Here is a 12,165-nt window from a genome sequence, read left to right on the forward strand (position 1 = left end):
ATAAATCCAGTTGGATCTCTCTATTTATCCCAAGCTGCTTCTTTAAATAGTTGGAAAATTTCCGTGTGGAAGAATAATGAAATTTGGTTTGCTTCATTCTGGAAGTTAGAGATAAGATCAGTAGTCAGAAGTGAAGACTCAGTATTGGGCTCAATAGAAAGTAAGAATTCCTATGACAGTCAACTACAAATAGAATAGGTTGTCTTGCATGGTAATCTATTGAATCACTAAAAATCTTTCAACAGAATTTGGATGACCGATTGGTGGTAATAACATAGATGGAATTTGTGGTGTTAGACTAGAATTAAGTACATAATCTCTAAAGTTGAAGAAACTGTACATTTTTACTTGGAGAAGAGAAGACATGTTCTAAATGGAGGTGCCATGATACCCAGTTCCAGTGTTTGAAGAGCTGTCATGTAAAAAATGGATGAGGTTTTCTATGCTGTGTCCTAATGGACTGAACTAGAAGAGAGCCAGATTTTCATTCACAGAGAAAAGTCTTCTTATTGATTAGAGGTGTTTATTGGTGGAATGGGCTTACTCTGGATCCAGTCTAATATGATAAACATTTATTAAACAGCTACTGTGTTCCCGAAGGAACACAGGAATGGGGTGGCTCAGTGCATAGAGCACTGGACTTCGAATGAGAAATACCTGAATTCAAAAATAGCCTCAGACGCTTACTAGCTGTGTGACTCTGGGCAAGTCACTTAGTCTCTGTCTCCATCCATAGGAGAAGAAAATGGCTACTACTCTAGTATCTTTGCTAAGAAAACCTCATGGACAGTACAGTCCACAAGCTCATGAAGAGTCAGATATGACTAAACAACAGTGTTTGGGAAGTGTGCAAAGCACTGGAGATAATAAAAAAAAAGACAGTCCCTTAAGACACTTATAATCTGTCAAGATGCAATTCAGAAAAGGAGGTAGGAGATCAGGAGAATTAAGGGAAAAGACAGAAGGATAATAAGAGACATCTTGTTCCAAAGAGTTGAAACCAGAGAGAGCAACAAATCCAGAGTGGAATGGGCTTAAAGTCCAGTTTCTTCCTCTATAAAGGGAGACAGAGGGAGGAGTTTGATATTCTACCCTATAGCCCACCAATCAGAGGAGACTTTGGAAAGTGATGTCAGTGATTAAATGAGCTAGCAGCATGGTAATGAAGTTATAAGTGATGAGCTTAATCTGGGAGGGGGATCTTGCTCAGGATCTTTAAGTAAGGCTGAATGACCACTTGTCAGTGCCATAGACCATATTCCTAACCTCTGATGTCTTCCAACTGGGAAAATCTGTCTCTGTCATCTATTTATTAGTCTATTTCTGCCTATGTGATACATACTGGAATTTCATTATGGATTAATGGTGCTCAGCTTTGGAATTACCAATAGGAATGCCATGGGTCAGTTGAACTCTGACCCAAACAGCACAATCATAGCCAGAATTTAAGGGACATATGATTTATAAACTGAAGTTGGTGCTTTAGAAATATAAGCAACAGCACATTTTATTTCAGGGCAAAATGTATGTCATTTATATTGAAGAAGGATCCTAGTTTTCTAAGAAGTCAAGTTGATCTCCTATTTTCCCCTTCCTCAGCACTGGCAGGAGGATGATGCCCCTCCTGGAATGGTTTTCTCTAGCTTCTCCAAGTGGATGAATTCTAATAACAAGATCATACCACTTTGGATAGCACTAATTTACAGCTTTCAAAACACTTTCACATCCTTGATCTCATTCAGTACCTACAATAGCACTGTAAGGTAGGTAGGTCATCTATCATCATGCCCATTATATATTAAAGGAAATTGAAACTCACAGAGACTAATTTATTTGTCCAAAATGTCACAATACTACACAGCTGGTAGGTAGCAAAACCTGGACTTGTGTTTTGACTCCAGTCCTGTGTTCTTTGCTCAGTTACCTTAGAATTCCACCCTTCTAGCTGAAGCCTTAACATAGATCCTTTCTTGACTGAAAGAACCCTTAGCCTTTCTCTGAATTCCTATAGAATTATTGGATATATTGCTTATTTGGGCATTTAATAATTTCCTGTTTTGTATTCTTTCTTCATTCTTTTGTATCCATGTCTATTATCTGACTAGAGATCATAAATTTCTTGAGGGCAAGCTCTGTGAAAGATAGGCCTTTCTTACCTTTTTACCAAGATGCATGGTAACTGTCATGTTTCAACAAATAATTTTCTAATTGCCGTTTGTCTGTAGAAAGGGACCAGTGGGAGAAATATTGTTTATAACAGCTCTCTGCTTCTGTGGAATGGGCTAAACTGTGTTGTGGTGTTATCTATGTGTTTGGGCACCCATAGAAGCTTCCTAGAAATCTCTCAACAAACTGACCTAGCATGTATTATATTCCTTAAAGTGCTTCTGTTTTCTCTTAAATTGTGCATTATCTTTTTAGTTATATGCATCTGATTTTCCTTGTTGAGTCTATCCTAAGCATCTTTAAATAGTCCTTCACTTTTTCAACTACTAAACTTTGTTTAATTAATTCATGAGGCTACTTTTTGCTCCTTTTGCATCCTATTAAGAGCTAATGAAGCTCCTCTAGACTTCATTTTAGGAACCAGTGACTGTCTAGATTCCCTTGTATCAGCATTCACTTTTGTCAGCATATGGCCCAGTGATTTCCACCTCTCACAGCAGCACATTATCATAAATAACAATTGCCGGAAGGCTTCCCCCCCCCCCCCCCCCCCCCCCCCCCCCCGTGGGTTCCTTTCGAAAGCCTAAAAGTCACAGACCAAAACTCTTTGGAAATACTGTTTACCATCCTGGGGAATTCAGGGTCAGTCAATGTACTACACAAATTTCTGCTGTTGCTTATCAGAAATATAAATAAAAGAATGCATACTGTCTCTAATCCCTTGAGTTTTGGAGGTTCTTTTAAAAATTGATCTTTATGAACTACTTATATATACTATGAGAAATTAAGCTGATTGATAGATTAAATATGAATTGATATTTTAGAATCGTTAATGCTGGAGTTTAACACTGTGTGTTTTCGTGACAATAATAACTGTGGTAATAATAGCAATGGTGATTGTTATAGAAAGGGAATGATTGTCATTTTCAAGTAACTGAAGAACTGTAATAAGGGAGGACTAGATTAATCCTATACTTGGGTACTGGAAGTAGAGTTAGGACCAGTGGGGGGAATTTATTGAGGAACAGGAGAACAAATCTTGATTTCAATATAAGGAAGAATTATCTAAATGAAAGCTATCCAATAATGGAATAAGCTGCCTCCCAAGGTAACTTAGTTCTCCATCACTAGAAGTCAATAAGCCAAAACTCAATAAATACCCATCAAGGATAGTACAGATGGGATTCATGCTCATAGTAGAAGTTAGACCAGAAAACCACTAAGGTTCCTTACAACTCTGAATTATTAGGATTCTTTTATTCTGTGATTCCTAATCTTCTTAGCTGGAAGAAATCTCTTTTATGCTCAAACTAATGTAGCATGGTGTGCCTCTTATTGTTCTTTCATTTTATACCTTATATTATCATTTCTGTGTATGGCATCTTCCCTACTAGAGCATAATCTTCATTTGTGTAGGGGCCATATGGTAATTTTCTTTGTGAAACCATTATCATTTTGTATAGGACCTTGCCAAGAACAAATGCCTACTAAGCATTTCTTGAGTTGTATTGATCGCAAAGTGTGTAGGAAATATTAATGTGACAGCGGTGTGAATTAGGCATATACTTAGTAGGTCTTCCAAGTGGCACTTGAATGCTGCCATAGTAATAGGTGCTCATATCTGGCTCATTTCTGTGCTTTCTGCAACTTCCAGAAAAATAGACTTTCACATTATAAATTAATTATGCAGCAAGAAAATAGAATATAAAAATTGATCTATCCAGTGTTGCCACAATTCAGCCAAAAGCAAAAAAGGTTTTGACAGAGAATATCTAGTGCCCATGCATGGACTTTTCTATAGCTACAGCAGTTATCCTGTTTTCTAGAGGGTACTTATCTGAAAACTCTTAGACTTTTCCTACCTCCCAACTCCCTGAGCTCAAAGGGCTAATGAGAGCCTAATTTAATATTAATCAAGGTATATGGAATAAAGAAAATAGAATTTCATTCTGAATAAATTTTTTAAAATGAAGTCTCAGTATGATGTGTTCCCAAGCTGAAACTCTTGTTCTGGATTATCTAACCTCACTTATAAGATTCAGACTTTTGACTATTCTGGTAGTCATGTGATTTTTTAAAGCATAATAAAATAATAATAGTAAAGAAGGTATCATATAGTAGAATTATAAAATTTCATTTCTCCTGATTGTCCTAAACATTCTAGCTTTCCACAGGTGGTGAAAGGATCAAGGGAAAGAGGTAAATGGTTGGAACCCACTAGGGTTGGCCCTACAATGGTCAGCGAAGAAGAATAATCACTAGGATTCTATTTGTCCCTTGAACCAGCATCACCAGTGACAGAGACATCATGACAATTGTAAGTTTGTTCTCTCTGGAAAAATTGATTCCACTCAAATGTCAATACTGGTCAGTTCTGATGCCCTGCAGTATTCTGTCTCTACCTGTAATGGGAATGCAAATTTGGAAGATCTTCCCTGCCCCTAGGCTAAAGTGCACCTGAAGCCTGGGGTGGGAGGCTTGTTTTTCAGTAGATACTTCTTGATTGGCCAGTGAGTCAATAAGGTTGTTACATTCTCTGAGCCAGGAGAAGGCTATATAAGCCCTGATGTGTAGCTTTGTTTTGGGGCTCTCTTTGAGAAGTGTTCTGTGATTTGATGAAACTCTGGGCTAGATGTTGTCCTGAGCCCCCCGGCTTTGAAACCCAGATGTTATTTGGTATGGATGTAATGGTTGCACAGTTTGGAAAGCTGTGTACTTGATCTGTTTCTGTCTTGATAATACTGTCTGTATATTCTGAAGTTCGGGGTGCTGACCTTTTTCCCCTGAACGAGGTAAACGATACATATCTGACTGATTAAAGTAAGCTTGTTAACCCATTTTGAGTTGCTTTCCTTTATCAAAGCAGATCCAAGAACCTGTATGGGCAGCAAACCCTGAGGACGTGCTTGGGGTGCTTGCTGCTACACTACCCCACCACAGCTCTCCATTATCTAGCCTAATTCAGGCTTTTCCTTGTCTTTGGTATCTTTTAACCTTTCAGATACTTTGAAAATCAATCTGTAAACACTCTAAAAACTATTGTCTTGGACGTGGACACCTTTGCATATATTTGGTTTAGTTCGGCTTCTGTTTCTATCTTTATCTTTATTGGCATTTCCTTATGTAGCATATCTGACATTGTGATATTCAAGTAAAGTTTGATGTGTTTTCCTTAATGAATTGAATGTATCATAAAATTCTTATGTATCTTTACATTTTTTCATATATTTGTTTTTTATTCTCTAATTCTGGATGCAACTTCCCTTTTTTGCCTGGTTTCATTTGTAGTAAGAATGAAAAACTTCATATAATTTAGTTTCTCCAGTAGTATTTCTACTCATTGTTCATTTGGGAACGTTCTGACATTTTGAGGAACAATTCTGCTAAGTTTCATGATTGGTCTAAACAGTGTGTGCTTTTCAACACATTCTTTACCCTTTCCCTATGCTCTCTCTTGAAGGAAATGAAGGAAAAGGAAAAAAAAGTGCACAGGAGAAAGAGCTATTATTTGTTTTACTTTGATTCATTACTTGCCATGGCTAACAAATTGGCCACCAAACGATCAATTTATTAGCAATGAGCTTCTCTGTATTTTGCTACACAGCTTCTTTGAAAGAAAATGTCATTTAATATATTAGAGGACTCTAGCATGGTGGAACCTGTCATAGTATGTAGTATACTGACCCTGCTTTTGAGAACCAGGTGTCCTCTCTTAGCCATGATAGGCATTGGCAGATATCTTTATGGAAGATTGGGAGAGATTATACAACTATAGGGAAAACACTTCACAAATAATGGAATATTTTCAACCAGTGACATCACATTGGGGATAAGCATACTATCCTCTTAATTACCTGTATTTTATTTGTACAACTTTGCATTTTTGTCTCTTTGTTTTATAACAGATTTAGTATATACTTTACTTTTAATTACCCTGTCATTCAAATGTGAACTTAAAAGGAATACAAATCTTTAAGTATTGGTGTTTACATGTATGAAACAGGTTATTGGTGTTGTGAATGAATAAATGAAAAGCATTTATTTAGTGCCATCTGAATGCCAAGCATTGTGATAAGTGCTTGGCAGACCAATACAAAAAGAGACAGTCCCTGTATCTACAGAACTTCTATTTTAATGGGATAGATAGCACATATAAGGGAGTTGTGTCCAGGGAAGGGAATTGTGCTTAGGGAAATCACAAAGATAATGAGGGGAACATTCATAGGGTAGCAAATTGATATCCCCTTTTCCAGAAGCAAAGATAGTGTTGATTTGATATTTAAGACAGGAAAGGGGAAAAGCCCCATTCTACAAGGATATTGGGGTGAGTAATAGAATTAGTCATCAGTCATATTTAACTCATAAAGGAATCCACATAATTCCTGAATGTTGCCTCATATTGAGCCAAGTAAGTTGAGAGCTAAAAATCAATCCTGTTTTATATGTATCACTAATGAATTCACAAAATAATTCTAGTTTAGAAAGTCATATTAATTTGACCATGACATTGATTTTATCAGTTTAGTTGTGACATTGTCCTTATTTACCCACATTTCCCTATTAACAAATGCCCTTGGAAAAATATCAGCTTATATGGATCAGAAGAGATTTCACAAAAAGGTGTTCTGAGGTTTCTACATCACTTAAATGAAAAGGTGTTAATCTACCAAGTATTGGTGGGAAGCAAAATTAAATAATATGAAGTGAATCCATAACTCTATGATATTTGCTTATATATATATATATATATATATATATATATATATATGAAGGGGAAAGAGGTTAAACCTTGACTTTTGGGATTGTGGATGATAATCCTTGGAAATGAATAAGCAGATTTCATATCTGCGATACTTTAGAAAGGTGGTATATTTTCTTTAAAGGTGAATCTGCAAAATGACAAAACATTCAGGTAAAGTGAAAATATTTAGTTAATTATGTAGGTGCTCCAAATTCCCAAATTCTGCCTGGTGAAATATTGCCTGAGTTGAGGGGATTTAAGGGCTAATGAATTTTTAATGTCTAATAGTGTAATGAAAAGTAGAGCATAAAGATTTGATCGATGAATTGTACCCGAACCAGCACGTGATATGGCTTTGACGAGAGCTTGTATAAACAGATAACTTATTATGGACTGAGCTATCCCATTCCATTTCTTTATAGCCTCCGTTGTCATGACCACAATTTCTTCCAGTCACCCACATTTACCTCTAACTAGAAGACTGCATTTTTGGACTGTTTGTCCTTTTTAAATAAAAGTATTTGAGCCCCAGTTGCACATCATCATTGTGTACAAGAGAAAATGTAGAGTATTAGAAAGAAAATTGGATTTGAGGGCAAGGAAGACTTGGTTTCAAATCCTGATTTGGATAAAATTAATTTTAATGATGAACTATTTTGACCTCAGTTTCCTTCCCTTTATAGCACTTAGCACTGTCTGGGACATTAGTTTTAAGTGTTTAATAATTGTTTGTTAATTGACCAATTGATCCCATGGTTCACATGTAGGGGAAGGTGCTCTGCTAAAGAATATACATGACACATTGGCTTCTGACTGGTGCTTGTGTATCCCTGGGATTTGGGGTTATTTTGAAAATGATGGGTGAGTTGAGTTCATGAACTGCCCTTTCAGCAGAGGAAAAGGAGTTGGGGAAAAAAATTTTCCCTCTCTTGGAAGATCAGTACACTTTGGGGACACTCTTTTTCATGTCAACTCTCCCATGGTTCTAGCCAGGCACCCAAGGTGGTCCACAGCTGAGCACCACAATGGTGATCAGCATGTTTTTTGCCAAGGTGAACCTGAGATGTGAGTTGCCTCATGTGTTTTGTAGTTATTTTCTTCATTATAAGTGACTAAGAGGAATAATCTTGAGTGATGGATATTTTTGGCTTTGATGGCTACCTCGTGAATTCCAGAAGCAGGAAGTTCCATGTGCTGGATGTCGGTTGCCCAGTAGGAAGTTATTTCCACAAGAACTTCTTAAAAGAGAAGTAGACCACCATCCAGAGGGTGATATGGCTGAAAAGACTAAGAGATCCACAACATGCTGCAACCAGGATGTTGAATTCTGAATAAAAGATAGATCAGAGGTCAAAGTGAAATATCTATTCTGCCATTATTCAAAAGTCTTTAACTCCCAAATGGTTTGTTTTTTCAAGCCCTTCTATCATGGAGTAGGAAACAAAACTGCCCTGTACTTGATATTTACTTGGCATATTGAATATCATTTCCAGATGATAATTTGTCAGTCCAAGGTTTGTTTGTTTGTTTGTTTTTAATGCTTTATTAACTTCTGATTTACATCATACGTTTCCGCCAAATTTAGAGTTCAAATTTTCTCCGTTTTTCCCCCTACCCACTGCCCCAAAATAGCAGTCCCACAGGATATCCCCTCCTCCAATCTGCTCTCTCCCATATTTTCTCCCATACCCCTTTCGACTTTTCCAGTGGATCTCTATGCCTCAGTGCCTGTATATCTTATTTCCCAATTACATGTAAGATGGTATTAATAATAGTATATATATACACACACACACACACACACATATATACATATATATGTATATATATTTGAATATTTGATTTTAAAACTTTCAATTCCAGATTCATTCCCTTCCTTCCTTGTCACCCACCCTTACTGGGAAGATAAGCAGTTCAGTATAGGTTGTACATGTGTGGCTAATGCAAAGCAATAACTTAGTAGATATATTGTAAAAGACTGACTATATTTCCCTCCCTCCTATCCCACCTCCCACTTGTTCTATTCTCTACTTTGATCCCATCTATTTTCAAAAGTGGGTGCTTCCAACTTCCCTCCCCCCCAGCCTGCTCTCCCTTCTATCATCCCCACTCTCATCCCCTTCCCCCCCTATTCTCCTGGAGGGTGAGATACTCTATTTATTGTGTATTTCATTCCCTCCTCAAGCCAAATTCAATGGGAATAAGGTTGACCCATTCCCTTTTGCCTTCCTATTCTTTCCCTCCATTGTAACCATTTTCCCTTGCCTCTTCTGTATGAGATAGTTTACCCCAATCTGTCTCTCCCCAACTCCTCTCGTTATATTCCTCTCTCACCTCTTAATTTCACCTTTTAAGTATCATCCATTCCTGTTAAATTGGTCCTGTGCCCCGGGGGTAAAAGCCAAGCACTCACACTTACTGGGTCCCAAAGTCCAGACTGCACTGGCCTCTCACCTTGTCCTTCGCATCTATGTGTTGATAAATCTGGAAACGGCCACAGCTGCTGATGATCTGGAGTCCCTCCTGCTGGTGGCTGGTCAGGCCCGCCCTGGGGCTAAAGCCTTGGCATGGGGCTGGGCTCGGCTCCCAGAGCGCTGGGCTGGCCTATTCTTGCCGGCCTGCAGGGCTGTCCTCAGCAGGAGGTTAGCTTTTCTGTGTCATTTTGTGGGTTCTGCAGCTCCAAAGTTTGTTTAGAGTCCCCTTTTTACATGGATTGGGGAGGGTGGAAGCCAGAGCTGCAGGGAAGGTTGTGCTTCTACTCCGCCATCTTGGCTCCGCCCCCTCAAGGTTTGTTTTTTTAAGGGAAAAGGTAGGTGTGAGCCATACCCAAGTTTTAAGATCTTTTCTCCAGAAATCTGGTACAGAGGCAATGAGTTAGCAGGTATAAAACAACAACAAAAACAGCAAAACTTAACCTCTCCTCTTTGGGGTTAAGGCCCACCTACAGGATGAATATGACTGAGCTGGATTCCCTTGTGAGAGGATTTCCTGTCCCTGAGAGAACAGGCATCATCAAAATGGTAAGAATAATAATAATTGTTATGGTACTTTCCTCACTGGTTTGCTTTGAAGATCCAATAAATTTATGATTTATGTAAAGTAGTTTGCAAATTTTAATGCATTATATATGGGGCCTAAACTCTTCTCCTAATACCCATCTACACTCCCACACTCACACACATCATTCTGGGCCTCCAGAATGTTACCTTGGGTTCAAGGTAATTGGCCAGTATAGGTCAACATAACATTTAAACCACTGGTCATGAACTCTCATCAGAAAATTTCTTTTACCGAACAAGAAAAGGGCACATTTGTTCAAGATGAAATACTTTTAATTGAAAAGAATATAACTTTATAACTTTCTAGGTAACTTTGCATCAATATGTTTACACCAAACCTGCTAGACTGTGTATACTCTGCTAGCATTGCCTTTGAGAACCAAGGGCCTCTGTGAGTCTCTAACAAGGTATTGAAGAAGGACTTTACAGAGCAATGTATCTGATGACATAATTATAAGGGAGATAAAGACAGAGCTAGTAATATGCTTCTTATAAAAAGTTGCAATTGTGGGGTTAAAAAAATAAATTCATGAAGCAGATGAACTAATTGCTTACATTTGCAGGCCTTTGGGGATATGTTTTAGTGAAGATTTCTTTTATGTATTGGTTGGACTCTATGATTGCCGAAGTCTCTTCCAACTCTGAAATTCTATGAACCTATAATTCTATAACATTTTACCTGTATTTCTGTATAGTTTTAAGTTTTTCAAAATATTTTTCACAACAATGAAGCATTGAAATAACAATTAATACATTATAATATTTTTTTCATTTTATAGATGAAGAAACAGACTCAGAGACATGACATTATGTTTTCTAAAGACATGTAGTTAATAAACATTGGTCTATGATTAAAACCTGGTGTTCTGAATTGAAGTTCACTATACCACATTGACTTTCATTAACTTTCTAGAAAACCCCTGTCCTATAAATGATATAAAGTCTCTACATATTTCCATATTCAGTTTACATAAAGATGCTGTGGTGTAAAGAACAGCTATCTCATTATATTATATGTTATTCTTTAGAGGCCAGTGTTATTCATCATATCTTTGTTGTCATTAGCCAGCAATCCCAATTTAGATATCACAATTACTCACCCAGCTTTTCCCTTAATTTTCTTTAATTACATATTCGGACTTTAAGATAGATTTGGATAAAATGTATTCTCAAGGAAAAGAATGGACTATATTGTACAGAATGGAAACAAAATATACTTAGGCTAATAACTTTATAGCTAACCATGGTTAGATGACATGTTATTCTGAGACTCTTAGCCAGGCTAAGTTTTGTGTTGCTTCAGTGGCTTGATTTTCTTCCATTTAACTTTTCATAAAAATAAGCTTTTATTGAATTAATTAAAAAATACATAATATCCTCCAGTATCAGAGAAATACTAGAAGTCTTCCCTCCCAGAGAGATATTTCATATGACAACATTTTTAAGACAAAAGAGAGAAGAGGGAAAATTCAGTTTAACTGATCAATACATCAAAAACGATTTCAAAATATGATCGATGTACAACATTTGTAGACCTCCAAGCTCTGCAAAGGGGTTCAGTGGTAGTATCCTGTTATATGTCTTCTTTTGAGGTCTGCTTGTTCTTTATAACTGTGCAATATTTACTTTGATTTTTTGGGTGGTTTTTCTTTCTTATCTGTCAGTGTGTGTGTGTTCATTTATATGTATATATGTATATGTATGTATGCATGTGTATATGTTTGTGTGCATGTATATATTTGTGTATGTCCCTGCTTACTTCACTCTACATCAATTCATGTAGATTTTTCTATCCTTCCCTATATTCATCATCTTAACAATATCTTAAAGCATAGTACTATCCCATTACATCAATTTACCACAATTTATTTAGCCATTCTTCAATTAACAAGCATCCATGTTGTTTCTAATTCTTCGTTATTATGAAAAATATCACTATATTTTTTCAGAGAATATGGACACTTCCTATCAAAGGCCACTTTGAAGGAACAACCTAGTACTGGATTACTTGATTAAAAAATAGGGACATTTTGTTCAATTTATTTTCATAATTCCAAATTGCTTTTCAAAATGATTATGTTCACACAGAATCACCAACTGTGTACTATTGTGCGTAGCTTCCCACAATGCCGCCAACATTAACTACTACCATCTTTTGCCATTTTTGCCAATTTGTAGGGTGTGGTGGGAAACATTGTT

The sequence above is a fragment of the Petaurus breviceps genome, unplaced genomic scaffold, assembly GCF_028583685.1.
Source record: "Petaurus breviceps papuanus isolate PSGF00001 unplaced genomic scaffold, PetGlider_PUasm1.0 38, whole genome shotgun sequence".
Taxonomy (NCBI): Eukaryota; Metazoa; Chordata; class Mammalia; order Diprotodontia; family Petauridae; genus Petaurus; species Petaurus breviceps.